Source organism: Orcinus orca, chromosome 12 (genome assembly GCF_937001465.1).
Source record: "Orcinus orca chromosome 12, mOrcOrc1.1, whole genome shotgun sequence".
Taxonomy (NCBI): domain Eukaryota; kingdom Metazoa; phylum Chordata; class Mammalia; order Artiodactyla; family Delphinidae; genus Orcinus; species Orcinus orca.
This window is the reverse complement of record NC_064570.1, coordinates 49,797,063-49,803,062: the sequence shown is the minus strand read 5'-3', so window position 1 is coordinate 49,803,062 and position 6,000 is coordinate 49,797,063. Positions and strand designations below refer to the sequence as shown.

General features: G+C 44.4%; 1 protein-coding gene across 1 annotated transcript in view; it reads left to right on the top strand.

Moving 5' to 3' along the window:
* Window positions 1–426: 426 nt before the first annotated feature.
* The window catches only part of ARMC2 (armadillo repeat containing 2), a 106,881-nt gene continuing 101,307 nt past the window's right edge, over window positions 427–6,000 (top strand). Inside the window, exon 1 of the mRNA XM_033418692.2 lies at window positions 427–596. The gene's annotated coding sequence lies outside the window, so the exon portion shown is untranslated. The remainder of the gene's footprint in view (window positions 597–6,000) is intronic.

The following is a 6,000-nucleotide window of genomic DNA, read 5'->3' as shown; positions in this document are numbered from 1 at the left end:
ATCTGTTTTCTCATTCAGTCTTCACAACCACCCCAAGACCTAGCTAGGTACTTATATTCCCTCCATTTTACAGATGAGGAGAGACTGAAAGGGTTAAACAACTAGTTCAAGATTATACTGAACCGCAACTTGAACCAGTAAATCCTGAATCTTACTCCTAAACACTAAGCCGCTGTCCTGCTTATTGCGATTTAATACAGGCGCTGATATCTCATAGGGGCTCAACAAACGCGGTTCCGTAAATTGCTGATTTAAAAGCAGACGCCTTCCCACCCCCGCTCTTCCAAGCTTACCGGTCGCCCTTTCTCGCAGCACCTGATGCTCGTACTCCCGGCCACGGGCCCTCGCCCACGCTCCTCCCACTCCCCGCCTGCTGGCGCCCACGCCTCAGTGTTTCTACGCATGCGTTGGGGAGACCTGCGCAAGTCCAGTGGCCCAGCGGGGGCTGAGGGACCTCTCGGACCCTCCTCGCCCGGCCCCACCCTGCTGGGCCCCGCCTGCTCTCGGTGGCTGCTGCTGCCGCCGTCGCCGCCTGGGGAAAGCTGGAGGATGAGCTGAGTCTCCGCAGTTGTCACTGTCTCCACCGCTACCTACAGGTGCTTTGGGTCTGGCCGGAAGCCCCCTTCCCTGCGCCCACTCCCAACTCATTCCCTGGCCCACTCCGCCTGTCCAGCAGCTTCCTGGCTCTGCAGGGAGGCGGCCTGGGCGTCCCGGGTAAATAGTTTGTGTACGGTTACCATGGAGACACTGGCCGGCCCGGCCGAGCGGACGAGCCAGCAGGCCGGCTAGCTGGCTGGCGGGCAGAGTGAAGATGCTGTTGCGCTCTGCTCTGGCCTGGACCGGTGGAGGAGGGGGTATTGCCGGGAGTGGGGAAGCCGCTGTCTGCGTGGGAGGTGAGGCGTCTCCCGCCGGTTCACCCGGCACCCCTCCTGCTGTCGTCCGCCTTCTGTCCCTCTATGGGGAGAGAGGTGATGAGAGTGCCCTGTGCACGCCTGTCGGGGTCGGGCCGCGGCTGTCTTTATTGCTATACACTGAGCATTTAGCCAAGCGCGTGGTGCTTAGTAGAAACTCAGTAGTATTTGTTGAATGAGAGTGATAGACTGAGGGACTTTGTTTAGGCATACAGTGACCCAGCCAAGGTCACACAAATTGTACCTGGGCTCCTCTAGGCAACACATAGGGTCTTCTTTTTTTTTTGTGGTACGCGGGCCTCTCACTGTTGTGGCCTCTCCCGTTGCGGAGCACAGGCTCCGTGGCCATGGCTCACGGGCCCAGCCGCTCCGCGGCACGCGGGATCCTCCCGGACCGGGGCACGAACCCGCGTCCCCTGAATCGGCAGGCGGACTCTCAACCATTGCGCCACCAGGGAAGCCCCAATACATAGGGTCTTAATAAATAAGTGTATATGTAACAATATGCACTAAAATATATTGTACATACATATAATGCCTTTTATAATCCATTCCTATGAGTATCACAGCACATCTTCCATCTCACCCTGATTTAGAATTATTTTACTTGGTAGAAGAGCAAGTACCACTCTTTATTTGTATCCTATTTTGTGAATCTATAAAATTCTGATCAATTGTTTGACATAGCTGATATTCAGTAAGACGCTTAAGATTCTTTTTTCACAAAGCAAAACACCCTGGTTTAAATTTTAAAACTTATAAAATGTATGACAACACTGAACAAATGTCATTTCCTTTCTTTTGCAATTTCTTTTTTTTAAATGCAGCTTTTCGTTCATGAGTAAATTTTTTGTTGTATCCTTTTATCACACAGTGCTTGGACAGTATTTAATGTTTTTTAAGGGCCAGGCACCATGCTAAAGCACTTTACATTAATTTTGTCATTTAATTCTCAAAACAATCCTATGAAGCAATTACTATTACTACGCACTTTTTACAGCTGAAGAAACTGAGGCTTAGAGATGTTAGAAGCCTTGCCCAAGGTTACATAGCTGCACATTGTCAGATTATTTGAACCTTTACTCCAGCGTCTAAGCATTTAATCACTGCTTCTTTGGATACTCATATTAACACGAAAGTCATTCAGAATCATGGTAAGGGTCTTGAGTATTTGATTTGCAGGAAAAAGAGTATGGAGATGGCCAGTCTTTCCCCTGTTGCAAACATCCTGATAGTGCCGTGTTACATTTAGCAAGAAGCCTGTTTCAGATGACTGTTAGCAGCAGAGGTAAAGACAGATCTTTATAATTAGGTATAAACTTATAAATGACAATGCACAACTTTTCCCCTAACCAATAAGAAATATTTTGTTTGAAAAGGTCGCCAGTTTCAAATTTCCTACCGCTGGTGGTGGTCATCTGCTAGAGGTCCTGTGGACATCATAAACTCAAGACAGTGATGCAAGACAGAACTCAGCTGCTTCTTTCCCTTCAAAGTGCACATCCCCTCCTGTTTTCTTTTATTTTTTAAAAAAAATATTTATTTATTTGGCTGTGCTGGGTCCTGCGACATGTGGGTTCTAGTTCCCCGACCAGGGATTGAACCCAGGCCCCCTGCATTGGAAGTGTGGAGTCTTAACCACTGGACCACCAGGGAAGTCCCTCCTCCTGTTTTTTTTTTTTTTTTTTGCGGTACGCGGGCCTCACTGTTGTGGAGCCACAGGCTCTGGACACACAGGCTCAGCGGCCATGGCTCACGGGCCCAGCCGCTCCGCGGCATGTGGGATCTTCCCGGACCGGGGCACGAACCCGTGTCCCCTGCATCGGCAGGCGGACTCTAAACCACTGCGCCACCAGGGAAGCCCCTCCTGTTTTCTTTTTAAAGGTCACCTTGCCCTCCCAACCTCCCTAAGTTTGCATACCCAGTGTCACCTCTGCCCCCTTCCTGCCCTCTCAGATGCCAAATCCTGTTGGTTCTTGTGTTCTTGGTGCACCTTACTCGTTCTCATCTCTCTTCTTACTCTAGTTCACCTTCACTCCTATGCTTCGGGCTTTCAGTGCCCCATCCACTAATCACAGCATTTATCAAGTCTTACTCCATGCTGGGCAACTTGAAGTGAAAGCAAGAAAGCAAAAAGCGGCTAAATTTGATCTCATATTACCCCATGGCATCAAGAATCAGATGCCATTTGAAATAAAGTCCCATGTGCTTTCTTAATCCACTGTAACAAATGCCTCCAATTCAGAAGCCATGCAGCCTTCATCTGGATATTTTCTAGCTTGGGTCTGTATTTGAAAATGGAGTCCAGCGATTACACAAATGCTGACTTTAAGCTGTACTTCATGTGAAGAGCTAAGGCTCAGAGTCTGGTGGGGCAACACCAGGTGCGCGGGCAATTCTAACCCAGTGAGGGGTGGGGTGTGCTAACAGAGACCACGGGGGACCTTGCAGAGTATGGCGGAGGGACACCTAGTTGAGGGTGGGAGAGGCATGTCCAGGAAAGCTTTCTTGAGGACCTCTAAGAGTTAGCTGGGTGGTTATATAAAAACTGCCTGATCTTGTCCCTTCTAGTTTTTTCCATCCTGCCCATTCCTGCCATCACATCATGCCTCAACATCTTTTAATTTGCTTATCAGCTTGTATTTCTTTCCTGACCTGCCATTCAGTTCTGTCTCTGCTACAACTCCAGTTTTCATTTCCAGAGCTCCTTCCTCTCCAGCGCACACCCCATATGTCCTTGATACTCTACCTTGCCTCTCTCATTGACTTGGTTGGAAATTCCTGCTCTATCCCAGCCCCAATGTCAGCCATTGTCATTTGTTCAAATTCAGACCATTTTCCAGAACCTAGCTCAAGCATCACCTCCTCTAGGATGTCTGCCTGACACCTCCCAATCAGAAATCCCTTTCTCTTTCATAATCACATGGTAGTTTATCTCTATTTTTTGTATTGCCCCCATCAGTTTCTACCTTGTATTAAAAGCAGGTGGGTACAAGCAGGACTGATACCCAGCTGGTTCACACCAAGAAAGCTGCTCTACTTGTGAAAACACCGGCATGTTTCTATATTGGTGTGTAAATAGCTGTAGCCCCAAGGCCTCTGAGTCCCCACCTTCCACCACCCCATCCAGTGGGTAATAGTTTCAGTATCAGCCCTGGGCGTATGTCTTAGGTTGTGTGTGTGCATGCTATTGCTTAAGACTGTCCGCCTCATAGAGTTAATTGAGATGATGTACTTGAGAGTACTTAGCACACTGCTTGGTATTAAAGTAAATGTTGAATAGCATTAGTGGTTGGTCCTTGCCTGAGAGTGAACACAGTGAATTCTGTGTTCCCAGAGATCCAAGGGGAGGAAACAGTTCATCTGTACTAGCTGAATGGATTTGTTCTAGTTGTCAGGAGAATTTTTGTAAAGTTAAAATTTCTGTGATACTATTGTGTTATGGTTCAGGCATACTTTACTATAAATAGACAAGCTTTCAAACTCGTGTTTTAAACTGTTTTAAATTGGCAAAAACCATCTCTAATAAGAATTTGTAATTTAATAACTGTAAAGAAAATACTCTCCCCCTGAAAAAACCCCCACTTCTAACTCAGTTCACTTGCATTATTGAACATTTCCATGTTTGAGTTAGTTACTAATATATTAATATTGATATGATAATAGATTAACTGAGCAGATACTACATTATTGAAACAGTTTTTCACAATATAGCTGTTAAAGTGGGATTTGCGGGGAAGAGAGGCAAAGGGAGAGAGAAAGTTGTGTTAGAATTTGTGGTAAAAATTTACAGACGAAAAGGTTTTTAAACCCATTATGTACATCGTTTCCAGCAGTATTTGATCAATCTAAACTCCTGTATGCCCAAATAATTTACAGAGGTCTTAGAATTTGACCTCCTTCATTACTCTATGAAAGGGTATAGTTTTCAACGTAAACTAAAATACAGCCAAGGACAACCTTAGTCAGGAATGATGGTCCATTATTACTCATCCAAAGCACGTTCTCTAATCTTAATTAGTTTTGCCAGATCACCTTTGGACATCCCTAAACTTATTAGTGCCGTGTGGGGCTAAGGCATCACAAACCTCATTTGGTCTTTGGAAGAAACTTATTCACTGTACTGAAATGTCTTTTTTTCTTACTTCAGTGGGCCTTTTAAAAACAAACCAGCAAACAAACTTGCCATGGACACTGAAGTTAGATGTTGTGGTTCTGAATTTGTATTATTATGCATCCAAAAATTATATATATATATACACACATATATATAGTGTGTATGAAACACTTTATATTTATTTTTAATAATTAACATTGAATATTTTTTAGTAAAGAGGATATCATATCATATTAGAAGTAAATGTACGAGGCCTGCCACAGTTTTTGTTAATTGTTCTAATGTACATAATTCCGGAGACCTTGCTTAAATTGGAACTCCTATATCAAAAATTCCTAGAATAGTGTTGCTTATCTAGTAATTTATTACTGTTTTACTTCAACACCTGGCCTTTCCATATGAAAGGAACCGCATATTGTTTGCAGTTATCATATTCTTTTCCTCAAAAACTCTTATGGAGGGTAGAACTAAACACATGTTTTTGTTGTCTGTTGTTAAGTAACACCTTAATGTATAGAATCATAATACAGTTAAGCCCTCTTTAGTTGTCTAAGGAATCACCTGTAGATTCTACTTACAAAAATGGTGTCTTTTTAGTTTCCTTGGGCATATGTCACAAAACTTTTTTCTTTTTCGCAGAAGTTATTCTAAAATTGGGCAACTGAGATATATGAATAATTTACAGACCTCAGTCTCCCTGGAGATACAACATTTTTTTTTAATGAACACTGAATGTACTGATTAGAATTAAGTTTTTAAAATCTCGACTCTTTTAAAGTGTAGAGCTGTCAGAGGTGTGTTGCCAGGTTAGCCAGGCCTCCATGGGCACACGAGCATAAAGAAGGATCTGCATTCTCATGGCCCTTATGTGTGACTTTAACTTTTTAACCGAGGGCGGTGGCCTGGGAAAGGATCATTTGATATCCATATTCAGTATTTATTCACGTAGGACATTATCTCAAGTTGAAGGTG